The sequence below is a fragment of the Dermacentor variabilis genome, chromosome 5, assembly GCF_050947875.1.
Source record: "Dermacentor variabilis isolate Ectoservices chromosome 5, ASM5094787v1, whole genome shotgun sequence".
NCBI classification, from domain to species: domain Eukaryota; kingdom Metazoa; phylum Arthropoda; class Arachnida; order Ixodida; family Ixodidae; genus Dermacentor; species Dermacentor variabilis.
The window spans coordinates 30693200-30709977 of NC_134572.1; positions in this window are offsets into that span (position 1 = coordinate 30693200).

Below are 16778 nucleotides of genomic sequence, written 5' to 3' on the forward strand. Positions count from 1 at the left end.
TTGAGAATTTTTTCACCTGTGAAGGTATCGCGTTGGAGGGCTCGAAAACGAAGACAGGACAAAGACGGTGCTAAGAGAACTAAGTCAAAATTTAGACATGCGGCAAGTTACGGAGCCTACGTAGGTATGCCTACGTCCTGCGTGGGCGTGCATGAGATTTTTGTAAGGCATGCCAGCAATTGGCGTCCATATAGTGAGTGGGGGCTAGTGGTAATAAAACACAGTTTTTAGGGAAGATCTTCGTTTTTTTTTGCGAATAACTAAGCATGGTAAATTGACGATTTTTTTGTGAAATAATTGCTGCAGACACTCGGTGGATATACTCGTATTTGAGGATTCATATGCCAATATTACATGTGCGCCGAATGGAAATACCAGAAAATGAGATTATATAACACCTCTAAGACGACTGACCAAGCATTGCCAGTAAGCGTACTTCAGTTCTGTGTAATAAAGAAAAAAGATTCCTACATAGAGCTTTAACATAAAATATCAGCACATACGTATATCTATATCATGCCGTCGTCTTAATGGAAATACAACATTTCATTCAACTGATTATCTTGTTAACATACGTTTTGTTGATTTAACTCTTCGGTATGTGCCATACTGGCCAATGCACCAGAATAGAGTAAGAGGCACACACGTACTCCTTCAATGTAACTAAATAAACAACCTTTTATAAAGTTTATCTAATCCAATATCTTTGTATACCACTGTTATAGTACCTGCCCTTAGAAACCATCATACATCGCCTTCGTCTTCGTGACATCGCTGCGTAGGTGTCCCCCGCAATGCATCCTGATTTGGCTGTTATGCTGCGTTCATTCATAAGCTTAAATATTGCATGAGGTTCGAGTTGCGACTGCTGTGGTGGATAAGCAAACAGTGCATGAGCTTACAGGTACATAGCACGAAAGCCAACTCACAGTACGACTTGACGTAATAGTTCTGCGGAAGCCCTCAAGGCGGAGAGAAGTAATTTATAAAGGGACCAGAAAGTCCCGGACCAGGACGAATTTTTCTTCAACTGCGAGGCTTTTCTTTCGAGAAACCTATATTGGTTTCTTTCTTGGCACTTTGCAAGGCTTGGGGTGGATGTCTCATTTTCCCTTTATAAATTACTTTTCTCCACCATGCGGGATTCCGCAGAACTGTTAGGTCAAACTCTTGCCTTTGCTTCGAGTTTTTTGACAAATTAGACTTCGCTCTGCATTCTGCTAGCCGCGTAGTTAGCTCAGATGGTAGAGCGGCTGCGCCGGAAAGACGGTGGTCCGGGGTTCAAGCCCCAGACCAGGGCGAATTTTCCTTCAACTGCGAGTCTTTTCTTTCGAGAAACCCTTATGAGTTTCCTTTGTAGCAATTTGCTACGTTTGGGTGGATGTCTCATTTTCCCTTTATAAATCACAGTATGACTGTTCAACGTACCAGACAACAAAAGAAAAAAATATGGGCAGTCTGCACTAGTGGTGCAAGGCTACGCTAGGCTTGCACAGCGGAGCTACTTCCGGCTTTTGCGAAGTATTGCTAGGATTTGCAAAGTTTTGCGAGGTTCTGCATGGCTTTTTGGCTAGGTTCACACTGAGTGTTGTTAGCATTTTCTAAGTTTTGCGATGTTATTGATGGCTTGGCTAGGCTCATACCATGCATTGCTAGGTTCTGCTAAGTCTTACGAGGTTATGCATGGCTTAATTATGCTCATACTAAGTATCGCCAAGTTTTGCTAAGTTTCGCGAAGTTCTTGTGAAGTCATACTCGGCATGGCCGCTAAGCCACACAAGTCCCAACAAGTCACACGCATACAAGTCACTGTACGTGATCACAATTTATTATCTACAGTGCTTCAGTACCAGTCGCCATCATCGTCGATCCAGTCCTCGTCCATGGCGTCTGACGGTCGTCGTCGTGGTTGGTGGCGTCAGGAAAGGCTTCGGGAAGCACTTGCAAGGCAGAGCTCTTCTGTTCAAAGTTCCGCACCGAGTTCACCATGGCGAGATTCACGTCAAACCAGAGCCGGTCATAGACGCGGTTGCTGTGCCCGAACTATATGCAGAGGAATTCGCGCTGGAAGCGGTCGTTCGCACACCCCATGGACTTGCGGGTTTACCGTTGGAAGTTCTCGGTGACGCGCAGGCCCGGAACCAATTACTGGCGGTGCCGAGCATTCAGTCGGCAGCCTTCGTTGTCTCTGGCCGGGATCCTCGGCTCGGCGACGGTGTTTGTCGGCGGTGGCCTCGGCGTGATGGGCAGGATCGGCTCTCCTTCGTCTCTCGTAGTCCCGCTGAGTCGCGCGCCGTGCTTCCTTGTAGGTGACAGACGCGACAGCTGTGCCCAAAACTCTATGCCCCGAAATTCGCGCTGGAATTGGCCGTTCGCACCCCCCGCGTATCCGCGGGCTTGGCGCTGGAAGTTTTCGAGCAGTCGCAAGCCAGGATTGCTTTCTCAGTGACGTCGAGCGTTCAAGCGCCAACTCTCGAGTTCCCTGGACAGAAACTTGGGATCCTCGAATCGGCGTCGCCTCTTCTCAGCCGCAGCTTCGGCGCGGTGTTCCGGATCAGCTCGGCAGCGATGCATCGCTTCTCGCTCGTCAGTACGGCGCTCTTTCTGGTAAGCCGCTTCTTCTGCGGGCGCCCAGACTTTCTTTGATCTTCCCACGACAGCAGCACGTATGCACGGAGTAGAGGAGACGAGAGGTCTGTTGCCGCGCCCAGCTTTCACTTGCCTGTGACATCACGACTCCGCTATATACACAAAGGGGTGCGAGGAGGTTACGTGGCTCAGTGCTCTTGCAGGTGGTTGTTAAGCAGCGCGAGGCGGCACACAGCTGGGCTGAGTTTTCTGGCAACGCTCCACGGCGGAACGAAAGCTCTAACAGACGACTTTCATAACTGTACAGTACTTACTTCGGCCGAGCCAAGAGTACAACTAAGCTGAGAAACTGATTGCCTCATCACATGACAATGAGTGTCTCAGCTTAGCGATATGTTTTGCTCGGGCAAAATAGCTGCACATTTGTCTCTCTCTCTCTCTCTCTCTCTCTCTCTCACACACACACACACACACACACACACACACACACACACACACACACACACACACACACACACACACACACACACACACACACACACACACACACACACACACACACACACACACACACACACACACACACACACACACACACACACACACACACACACACACACACACACACACACACACACACACACACACACACACACACACACACACACACACACACACACACACACACACACACACACACACACACACACACACACACACACACACACACACACACACACACACACACACACACACACACACACACACACACACACACACACACACACACACACACACACACACACACACACACACACACACACACACACACACACACACACACACACACACACACACACACACACACACACACACACACACACACACACACACACACACACACACACACACACACACACACACACACACACACACACACACACACACACACACACACACACACACACACACACACACACACACACACACACACACACACACACACACACACACACACACACACACACACACACACACACACACACACACACACACACACACACACACACACACACACACACACACACACACACACACACACACACACACACACACACACACACACACACACACACACACACACACACACACACACACACACACACACACACACACACACACACACACACACACACACACACACACACACACACACACACACACACACACACACACACACACACACACACACACACACACACACACACACACACACACACACACACACACACACACACACACACACACACACACACACACACACACACACACACACACACACACACACACACACACACACACACACACACACACACACACACACACACACACACACACACACACACACACACACACACACACACACACACACACACACACACACACACACACACACACACACACACACACACACACACACACACACACACACACACACACACACACACACACACACACACACACACACACACACACACACACACACACACACACACACACACACACACACACACACACACACACACACACACACACACACACACACACACACACACACACACACACACACACACACACACACACACACACACACACACACACACACACACACACACACACACACACACACACACACACACACACACACACACACACACACACACACACACACACACACACACACTAAAGTAAGAGGGTCATTCGCATGCTTTCCCCGGCTTCATTATCCTGTGGCTGCATAGAGTAGACGTCTATAAGTGTATAGCGAAAGTAGGCGTACTACTTCGTCAAATATTGCTTGTTACGCATATGCTTACCTGACGCTTATTCTAACTTCATTATTGGTTGACTAAATCTCATAAACTTTTAATTGTTATGCAGGGGAAGTAGATGTACTACCCCGTCAAATATGATAATTATTGCAAGCCAAGCACGATATTTCTCTAAATGGAACCTCTGAATTTGTCATCGCGCTGCGGTAAAATACTAGTACTAGACAAATTAAAAAATATTAACGGGTGCTTACCATACTACTTAATGCGAATTTTGGCCGCAATTGTTTAGGTGTTTTAAGATCGCGATATATTGAGGCAAAGAATTTGGTTATGAACGACAGGGTTCTCTCGGCGGTGGCCCTGAGCCTCTGCTCGTGCATCTCGTTTAGCAGCAGCGGCAGACAAAGCATTGCCACCGGTAGCGTCGCTCATTGTTCAGAAAGAAGGCGTAAACACGGGAACACTTGGCTCGCGCGAAGCGCATTTTCAAGCGGCGAAGTAGCGCAGGCGAAGTAACGCATGCGTAGTGGGTCCGAAGTCCATGCCAGCGCTTTGTAACTGGTCTCGCCGCATCCCTTCTCGCCGCCGTCACTCCGCTTTCCTCCTGACCCTTTGCCATACCTTCCTCCGCTTTGAGCCTGATGGTTCCACTGCACCCTCCTCCCCACTTTCCTCTCCGCACTTTTTCGCTCTCGCTGCATTTTTTCATGGCCCGCTGCGCCCTGCGTTCGCTCGCTCGTTCGCTGTTCTGTGCTCGTTCGCTCGGTTACGCCGAGGAACGACGCCGAGGCACGCCGCAGGAACGGGCGACCAAGAGCCGCGCTATAAAAAAGTGTGTCGATGAAAAGACGTAACACGAAGCCGATTACGAACAAAGGAAAGAGACAGATCTCTCTTTAGGCAAAAGCCTTTAGTGGTTCGTTGCAATGGCTCATACCCGCAAAAAAGCGGTGTATATTCCACTACTTCAGTGCTTCACCCGACCACTCGGAGAACAAGGACGCCCCCACTACATACAAGGAAATCACTAAACACTACTACCTACAACGTAGAGAGTACAGCACGCCACACCGCACGCTCACTCGAGCTCACCGGTTACACTTACAATGCTACAAACAGACACATACCCCACGCAAAACAGATTACATCATTACATGCCTGGGCTCTACGACAAGTCTTATTGCACCAATTGCAATAGATCCCTTAACGTATATCATTTACTCTGGGCGTGCTCGCAAGCTCACATAAACTACGAACAGGACAAGCGCAAGTTTGAGGAAGCAATCCGGAGCGAAGAACTCGCTCCCCAACTCTTGGCCGTCCAGCAGGTCTACGACGCCGCCAGGAAACTCAACCTCCCCGTTCCGTCGTGGGAGACGCCCATTCCATGAGAGCCCATAGCTCTCGTAGCCTGCAGGACCTCGAATAAAGTTGATTTCCTTCATTCCTTCCAGTAAGAGAAAAAGAAATATCGTATTCATTAATGTCTCAGTCCCGTAAGCAAGAAAAGATGCAATGGGTGAATTTGAATGAAGAAACATATCGAATAAGGACAGGATCTGCTAATACACCGGCCTGGTTGTTTAAAACGGGGCGAATCAATTCTCCGAACTGTACGGCATGCAACGAGACAGGAGACATTGAGCACTTTTTGTGGTCCTGCCAGCAATTCCAAGATGAAAGAGACACTCTCCTGAAAAATCTGCAAACTAAGGACCTTCCGCATGCGCGCCTGCAAGACTTTATATTTCCCGAGGGATCAGTTATAGCCGGCAAAGAAACTTCACGTCTCCTCATCGATTTCTTAAGAGAGACCGGTTTGATGGACATATGGTGAAATCCTTCAGCGGTATTGTGCGAGACGCTCGGGCGGAGCAATTGCCGGCCTTGTTCGCCAGGCTAAACCCGCCTGTTGCTACACTTCACCACCACCACCACCACCAACGAAAGAAAGAAAGAAAGGAAAAAGGAAAGAAAGGAAGAGAGAAAGAAATAAGGAAAGAATGAACGAAAAAACAAAGACAAAAAGAACAAAGAAAGTAAGCACGGAAGAGAGAACGAAATAACGTTTGGCAGTGCGTTAGGTGCTCGTATGTGCCGTTGAGGAGGTTGACCTACAGCGCCATACCTTTACTTCACACTGCGGCTCGTTATATCCTGCAAGACGGACGCCTCAGATCATATAACTTCATGCACTACCACGTGTGCCGCAGGCTTTCGCCTTCACGTGTTGCAGGAGTGTAACATGCAGCCGAAATTCATATTGAAACACAGAGAATTCTGCTGGCATATAAGTAACGCTTGCATGCTATTCTGCATATAGAAGCCGATCGACGAGCGAAATGCCCTGGGACGAGCCAGTGGTATTTTGCATCGCTTATGAGCCATGGTGCCATTTTAGAACGGCGCCATCACACCTTTATTGTTGTTATCATAATCCTTCATGTCTCTTGCGTTTCTTCTTTCTTTGTTTTCTTTCCACAGCGCACAGTTGCAGTCTATTAGGGCTTATGAGCTCAGGCCCATCTTCGCAGCCTTTCTAAATACAAAATTTCTCCTCCTTGCTCCGCTTCAATAGCGTAAAACAGCAAGGAGTGTTGCTACAAAGTTAAACTATGCCTAACAGTTCCAGTGCTTTACAACGTGAACAAAATTGATGCCATTTTTATAAAAGGTACCATTTATATCCTCTAAAGAAACATCAGACAAATATGTAAAAAGGAACAGTAAGAATGTCATGCTGCTAGTCGAACATGCACGGGAAGCCTGTCGGAGAACCGCAGAAAGTTAGCAATCAAGCGCAGCGTTTGGTGGAAATTTTGTAGGAAACTAATATGCTTCCCTGCCTCCTGTACAGTTTTTCTACGTTGCTAATTTTCTGACTGAACTACATTGACCCTTATGGGGTACCTCACTGAGAACGATAGCAAAAAAGCCGCACCAACCCCCGTTTTCTTCCCGTTCACGCCTCTCCGCTCGACCGTCAATTCACTCGGGGCTTCGAGCTAATACGATCTTGTCAAACACTGTTAGCCAGGGGCCGAAGTGGAGCCTGTCACCCAATATTGCGCAATACGCTACTATGCAATATTAAAGAAAAGAAGAAAGATATATTTCTTAATTACGGCTGGTGTCCTTCCTTAAACATTGTGAAACTTCCGCATCGAAGCATATAAAGCGCACACGTGAAGTATAGATTGTATCAAAACTCAATAAATAAATAAATAAATAAATAAATAAATAAATAAATAAATAAATAAATAAATTTCCTCGAAGGAATATTGCTCACTGCACTATGTATACGTAGTATGGAAAGCTCGGCAGTTTGGCAAAAAAATTTAGTCCGTTCTTTTGTAGTTCGAATTATAGGATACGGAGCATGTTACGCCGCAACTGTAAGCTTGCTTATTTACATGAATGCGTTATATATGTCACTGTGGCAAAGTTTTCTGAAAAAGATAATTTCATACACACTTGCCTTATATAGATTTTTACGTCTTCTATTTGCAGAAAGTAAATTGCAGGCTATAACTAGTGTGGCTGATAATATCATTTGTACTGAAACTCATGCAGCACTGCTATACCCTGAAGGTAAGCACTCGAGAGAGCGAAGCAAACAGAAAACGCTCTGGCATCGCACGTGCGATTATGGCAGAGGACTCGGCGGTACCGCTCGGCGCACGGTGCTGAGTTACGTGTTCTGTATTGTACAAGTGATCCTGTAGACGCGTTTGCATGAATGCGATAGAATGTGATAGTAGCGCATCGTATTTCCTAGCGCATTACGGGGAATGCGATGCGCCAGTTTCTGCACGTAGCGCATCTGGTGCGATGGTCGCGCTTCCAGCGCCGCCTTCGGGGCGATGATTTTCTCACTGATCTTGCGGTCCCGCAGATCGGCGAGGGCAGCAGGTCCGCAGCAAATTCTCTTCCCATAATTCCTAATGCAGTGCGATCGCGTTTGCGCGTGCTCCGAAAGTCGGCTTACTCGTCTCAATCCGCCCCTGTTTGACGCAATAATGTGATGCGCTTTCCTACCCCATTAGCCCAGTTTACACGGATGCGATGTGCTAGAACGTTGAAGTGATCCGATGCGATGCGCCACTTGTCGCATGCATGTAAGCGCGGTTTGTGGCTGATTGGATACGCCCATGGCCGTTTCCTGGCACCGACCGACTACGCATCTCGTCCATGTGCACAGGCGTCAGCAGCATTGTGTCGGCACAACCTTGTGTCGACTACGCATGCGCGTGCTTTTCCACCGAAACCACTGCCACAGGTAGATAACTGCGTAGGACTGCTCAAGCTGGATCCCTCGTTCTGCGGCCCACCGAGGCGAATCACGCCATTTGAAGCGCTTAAAAGGATGGATCGTCCGGCCGCGCTCTTCAGTGGACTAAGTGGCACCGCTCGGCGCGATGCTGAACTTCGTGTTCTGCATTGTACAGGTTGGTGAGAAACAATCTTGCAGTAGCTCTTTCACAAGTAACTGTGTTGGATTATTGGTGCCGCCGAGTCCCCACTGCTTGTTCCAGTGTTGTGCTGAGCTCTCTCGTTTATTGTCGTGTTACTAACGATTAATGGTGACGTGGAAGAGAATCTAGGGTCCGGTCAAGACAAAGTAGATGTGATATTGAACACAGTCACCAAAATAATGACATCACAACATCAGTAGCAGTTAGTTCTACAGAGTGTATAAGTCAGGGTTACGGAAATAGCCAAGCTTTGCTTCTATCCAGCTATATCAGGTTCACGCTAATATTTGATGAACTTAAGGTAAACAGCGATCTGTACGCATAGAACAACAATGAAAATAAGACAACCCTCGGCAAGCGTGAAACGTGCGTGGTTGATGAAAACGACGGCAACTCCAGCTCATGGCAGAATTCAGTGCCACTCTCTCTATTATGTTTGGGCATTGTGAATAAAACCGAAAAAGTAGAAGAAATAGTGCTGGGATACAGCCATGATACGACTGTCATCATACAAACCTGGTTACATTCTCACATTCACGATTCGGAAGTGTTTCCCGATTCCTATTTTCTCGTTCGTTTTGACCGCGATAGCCAGGAGGGGTTATGCTATTGCTATTAAAGGAAGCTTGTCTTAAAAAAAGAAAGGATGAAAGAACATGCTATCGCGAAAGCGTGTGGTGCAGTATCAATATCAATGAAACGCCAGAGTTAACAGGCGGCATATTATCAACAGCCGAATGCGCCAACCCATCATCTTGCTGAGCAGCACAATTTTCTGTGCCGTAACGTTAACGAACATACCAGGTTTATCTTAGCCAGAGACTTGAAATTAATGGGGACTGACTAAGGAAACCTAACAAATGGTAGAAAGGAGCACAGTACTTGTGAAATGCTTCTGAATCTTATGTTTAGTTTTTCTTTAGCAGAGCTTGTTAAGGAGCCAACGCGTGTACAAGGGCAAGGAAGTTTCATCCTTGATCTTGCTATCGTTTACAAGATAGTGAAACCTGATATCAGTACCGAGAATGGAATCCCGGACCTTAAAATGCTTTTACCTACTTCTGAAAACCTAAGTTTCAGTCCCGATCAAAACACCAATAATCTCGCATATCTGTCAGACTATAGCGGGGCTGATGTCAGCATTGTTGATGACATTGAAATAATGCTAGACAGTCTTTTAAACTCTGGATTTGAAAATGTGAATGACTTATTGTTGAAGGCAAAACGAATAGTAGCCTACTGCCAAGAAAAATTTATACCAACAAAACAAAGCCAGTGAATGGAAGGACACCTTGGATTATATGCAACACAGTCGCCGCGCCCCCTACGCTGTATGTGCGAGTGAAAGCGTGCGAAGGGGCGAAGGGAGCCGAAGATCGGCGGCTCAGTTTCTCCCGCGCGCGAGGCACCCAGCGTTGTGAGACGCGGGGGGTGGGGGCGTGGGGGCGGGGAGGCATTCTCTTTGGTTGCAATTGCGCATTTGGCGGCTGCGGGCGCTAGCGCGGCCGGATCTTGAGAGCGATCCGTGTTGGGGGCAGAATCTAGGTGCGTCGGCGGTTCGCGGCTTTATGCGTGCTTTGTGTCCCCGGCGCTCGCTTTGCGTTGAAGCCATAGACAGCATGAATGTCAGTTTGCTCGCTGCTGCTGCCGCGTTTCCTCATGCCAGCCTTTGGAGAGCGAGTGTCCACAGTCATCGAGTGTGATGTGTTCATGTCTGCTGTGCGCGCTGAGACCTTGCTTATTAATTTAGTTAGCGAGATAATGTTTAGAAGTTGATACGGCCGATAACTGTACTATCCTTACTTCGTATGGATGTCTGCTAATTTTATCTCACAATCGATGCTTCGCCTTCCGGGCGAAACTGCATCTTTTTTTATCCGTAACGTTTCCTGGAAATATCGAAGGATACTGAAATATAAAAAAATTTTTATTCCACTGCAGGTCTTCGTCAGAGCTGGGACAAATTTCACTCAATAATATCTCCCTGAAAGACGTGATATTTAAACTTTATAATGTCAGTGAGTGGAGCTTTTTATGGAATGTGCCTAGTTGCTAAGGGCGTATATTATCGTTGGATCAATAAAAATATTTCTATAGACATGTAAAAAAATGTGCGAATAACTATTTGTTATGTACAGTAACCTACTGACTGCGCAACGTTCTCCCTTGTTCGACGGGCTTGGTAAGCGGTTAAAATATGGGATAATTCATTCGGGTTGGCTCTTCTGTGTTACTGGAGCTTTCTCAGCTCCTCGTCGAGTAGAGCGATCATACAGTGGGCAAGCACATTAAAATATATGTTCAATAATTGAAGTGCAGCTATGCAGCTACACGCTTCCGAGTCTTGTGCCTTGGCTAGGATGCCACCGGTGATAGACGAGGCACGACAATTTATGCCACGCCCACCCGCCGTGGTTGCTCAGTGGCTATGGTGTTGGGCTGCTGAGCACGAGGTCGCGGTATCGAATCCCGGCTACGGCGGTCGCATTTCGATGGGGGCGAAATGCGAAAACACCCGCGTGCTTAGATTTAGGTGCACGTTAAAGAACCCCAGGTGGTCAAAATTTCCGGAGCCCTCCACTACGGCGTGCCTTATAATCAGAAAGTGGTTTTGGCACGTAAAACCCCAAATATATATATATATATATATATATGCCACGCCCGAACACATTTGTTTGCTTATACAAATGATGCAAATTCTTCTGGCTAAGTGCTGGCAATAAAAGCATTGAGTGTAAATAAATAATGTCCATCTCGTCCATAAATTTCGTTCAGCTTGCGTTGTGCTTCAATAAGGGACTTATTCGAAGAATACATTAAGTATAGTCGAAGAATTCTGATAAGACAGCTTCATCCCGCTCGGCTTTGTTTACACAGGCTGACGAATTTAATAAATGGCCATATCCAAGCTACCATACCGACTAAATTAGGGTCTTGCAGAAAGGGGTAGAATGTTCACCAACGTCTCAGACATGAGATACGATGCAGCACCGTATCACTGAGGTTGCGCAGATGGGTTTGATGTTCAGTACGTCTTGACGTCGAATCAATTATTCATAAAGGGCGAATACAGGAGATGTAGAGAGCAGTGGGACACACGCTGTGTGCCAGTGCTCTGCAGCTGAATCAGCGAAGTGATATCAGTAGGCAGTAGCGGCAATTCTAAGCTAACCTAGAGAGCTCAATCATAATCCACCGAGTTGCATAAACTACGCTTGCATATAAAACGATGACCTCTTTTATGACACAACTGGAGAAGCAACCTCTCGAGATCCGCTAGATATAGAATGATTTGAAAGCATCAAGGCAGCTTGCCAGCATCATGAAACCGGAAGTTACATCGCCTCACTGTCGTCAAAATGTTTCATGACTGTATGTACGAGTGCCGAAAGCCATCCCCTTGGCAGGCTCGGTAATTAGTATTTGTTCCTAGTTCTTTCTGCAATTATTGAGGCTGACAAAGTTTCTCAGTGCTTGGTTCAATGGTTGCTACAGTGTTTAATACTTTATTTTATGCCTACAGGCACTTGCGTGCCTGTAGCTATTGGACAAGCTAACCTAGAAGTTACTGGTCAGAGCTCTCAGACAAAAGAAAAAAAAATGATCTTCATCGTGGGAAGGAGGCGGGCAGCTCAACTTATTGGAACACACTACAGTAGATTCATTTAATCAGTGTATTGCGGCCAAATTACCACAAGTATCTTTTTCCGCGGGAAATTTAACGTAATCAACAAGTTCGTGTGTCCCAAACTTCGCGTGCCGTTGAGTAAAAAATTGAGCCTCAAAACAACGCAATTACGGCGTGCGTGATTCAAACCGAACAATACAGGCGTTCCCAATAAGCTGCAGATTATACAGCAATTATCTACAGGGGTCAAACAGGACATGTCGATGGTCCCAATGTTCTGACAAAGGAACTTATCTTCGTTATATGCTGCCTTGAGGATTTGAGTCCTCCCGTGAAAAGAAATGTACATGGCACTCAGTTGGATCTCAACAGAGAGTCAACTGAGAACAACAAAACTCAACAAAGCGACCGAATTCATACAACTGTTTTCGTAAGGGTCTTGCCGAAATGCTGGCTCTAGAGACATCTCTTCTTCTATCACTGATAATAACGACGCTTATAATGTGCTATAGTGAAGTACAGTGTCGCAAAAGGCCGCCACCAGCAAGGCTGTTCTCTGATATGCCTCCTGGTATTGCAGTCTACGTGCACCAGGGTCACGCTACGCCAAAGCTCCTTATTATTTTGTACGTGATGCGGCTCCCTTAAGAAGCATTAACCTTAATTTGGGCCTCTGCTCCCTGAGTGAGGTCCTTAATTAGTGTGTTCTGCTAAGAGCCGCTCATTAAGCAGTTGAACTGGACTGGCCCCTTGCGGTGAAATTATTTTCTGCTGATTCTAGGTCGAAAAGTATGAAATACAAAAGTAAAAAAAATGGCATCATAAGAGAACGACATAAATGAAAACAGAATCGGAGCGCTTGGATGAAATTAGCGAGGCCAAAATGTGCATGCAATGCGCGGATCACAGTAGAATAAGGAAGCTAGAGCTCGAGAACATTAACGAAGGAAAAGGGAAATGTAATTATAAAAACAATGATATAAAAATAAACGAATGTGATAATAAGAAAGTAGGTTTTTCCGGGTTTTCTTTCTCTTGACGTTCTGGCCTTGACGTCCACATTCGCTTGACGACCACGGCTGAGGTTTTGGGTGACCTATTCGCTAGCGAGACAATCTGCAATTCTTTTTATTGCATCCGGAAGAAATGTCTTTTCCAATTTCCTTTTTTGTCCCAATAAATCTGCACAAATTATGCACGAAATAACACGAGCATATATGCACTTCAGAATCATTGACACCTAGCGAAATAGGTGCCGAGTTTTCATATCGAGTATTTCCGACTGTTTCAGCTCCCTGCAAAAGCTGCTGGTGCCAGCCGCTTGGGGTAGGACCGAAATCGTAAGCCATTCTGAACAGCAACGGTCGTGCGCCCGTTTCATGGCTTGCTTGATGCTAATAAGTGAGCTTGCTTATCACGGCAGCGATCCACGGTAGCGTTCGAACAAATCCGGTAGGCATAGTTGTACAGTGCTCACGGACAGAAACGCGTCAATTTAGGACTAAGTAATGCGGATATTTTCGTTTTCATCGGCTGCAGTTCGTGTGACATCGACGTAATTTTGGCGTGCAGACTAAGATCGGAGTCCGTGTCACCTTTGGGGATCAGACTCCTCGGGACATGGCATGGTATTATCGAGTACTTTGCACATATGTAGGGTTCTGCTAAATGTTCCCTGTCGCGTTTTTTTCCTGTGAGCACTGTACATAATATATATATATATATATACACAATATGCAGAACGTGTAAACGCTTGCCTCTATACCAAGGCGGGTTGGCATCGTGAACGCGTAGCGTTTCCTGCAAAATATGATTACTCCGTTGGCTAGGGCTATGGGATCTGGCGTTGCTGTTAACATGGAAAGATTCTGCGACTGGTATTCGTATAGAGTTACCATAAAACACGTCAATTGATTTTTTTTTACTTACCTTGCATTGCGTCAGGGTATTGGTCATGACTCGGACGACAGAAGCGGACGGCATGAGTGTCGAGGGAGCAGTGAGCACCGCAGTGTCTTGCATCTAAGAATGCATCATGCTACACATTGCAAAGGAGGGCGCACGCACAGGGGTTGAGGGTTGCGTACACGGTTGAACAAGCGCAATGGGATAAATCTTGCTTATTTACTTGATATGATCCATAGTCCTCAACAAGGCCCACTAGTCTATTTCCTGATATCTTTGATTGTATTCAAGGCGCGCAAGCAGACTTCGTTTGCAGCAGTGACCTTCGTTCTGATGAAGCAATTTATGCCCACTTGTTGGTGATTAGTAAAGGTGCATCAGTGTGCGTTCATTTCTGCTCGACACGAATGGGTTGCATTTTCTCAGTGATCGGCTATGGCAATTTGTTATCAACTTGCGCTTACGTCATTCCTTGTGTCGCTATGCGCCTGTCTGGGGTTTATATTTAAGAGAATAAATCAGTTCCGAGTCTGCGGTTGTTCGTGTCTCTGCTTAGTCCTAGCGTCGTAATATATCTTGCGCCTAAACCCCCTTCTAGTTAGGTACCAAGTAGCCCGACGGGAAATGTTGTTTGAAAGAGCCTGCGTGCTTATACGTAATTTCATACTGAAGTTAAGCCACGCGGCAACCCAAGCAAAAAAAAAAAAAAAAAAAGAAAGAGCAGGGACTAGAGCGTTGCTAATAATAATAATAATATTTGGGGTTTTACGTGCCAAAACCACTTTCTGATTATGAGGCACGCCGTAGTGGAGGACTCCGGAAATTTTGACCACCTGGGGTTCTTTAACGTGCACCTAAATCTAAGCACACGGGTGTTTTCGCATTTCGCCCCCATCGAAATGCGGCCGCCGTGTAGAGCGTTGCTGTAGCTCCTCAAGTTTACAGTGCTCTGCCATAATGCTCTGCGACTCAGCGTGCACTTTCACGGGCGCGCGCCGTACTAGTGTTGTTCTTCTGTTTTTTTGTGTCTTTTCAACCCTTGATCCCCTTCTCCTGAGCATAATAGCAAATCAGACGTGCGTATGATTACTCTACCGGCTTTTCCTTGTTCTTTTTTTTTTGTTTCTCACTAACCAGGGAACAACGACCGTCGTAGAGGACTGTATCTGACAATTCGTAACAGAACTTGGAAATGGAATCAGCACGAACATAGAAGGAAGGTTCGGCACGCGTCGACAAAGTACGCTGTAATGCGTACGCTTCGTGCGCAGTGACCTGGAACGATAGATTGAAAGCTATCTTCTGCACACGATGATCTTGTCTCTCTAGTAGCGTCAAATGCATGAACGGCCGGTCGAATTCAGAGCTTGCAGTGGACGTATAGCCATTTCGATCTCTTCGTTCGTGGTCTCGCTTCGCATGCGCGTTTTATTGCGAGCCTTTCTTACGTAGGGTGTGTCTTACTACAGTGCACACGAGTGGTGTGGGCAATTCAGGGCGCACATACTCTGTAACTCCATACGTTTCCACTATGAGACTGCCAGCAAGTTTGAAATTGGAAAAAAAAAATCAAGAGGCAGACATAGACAAAGCGACAAGAAGGTGGCTGGTACACCTGGTACACCATTTCACACTGTCATGGGTATACGGTGACAGTATTTGACTGTGATTGTGTGTTTATGCTCCTTTCTTTCTTTATCTCTTTTTGCATGAGGCGAGCCTATTTAAATGGTGCAGCCTGCACGTGTGCGCATGTGTACTGCTGCATACCAGGGTTACTTGTCGCGCACGCCAACACGCTATATATATAGACACACGCTACTCATATAACTTACCAGATAAAGAGTTGATTTAAAAAGTTACGCTGCCAGAGTCAACGTTTCAGCAGGGGGACTTGTCTGCTCTTAAAAAAAAAACCCCTCTGTAGAAGCATTACCGCCCAAGACGGCTATTCAAAAATAATTTGGGCTTTCAGGTGCCAACGCACAATCTGACTGACACGTGCCTTAGTGGGGTAGTTAGGATTAATCTTACCCCATGGAGCTCTTTAACGTGCGCCCAAATCTAGGCACACGAGCGTTTTTGTAGATCGACCGCCGCACCGGTATCACACCCACGACCTCGAGCTCAGCAGCGCAACATCATAGCCACTAAGCTACCGCGACAGGCAGAGGTGGCTCTTGCTCAACTGCAGTTGAGCTCTTCAAGTGTACATCGTTCAGTAAGTCTCTGTCTTGTTAGCTTATCACAAATTTTACGTGGGTAGCAGCAGGCTGAGTGCAGTACCTCTCATCGGCCCGACTTTTCTTGCACCTCAACAGTTTTCTTTTGTTATTAACATCACTA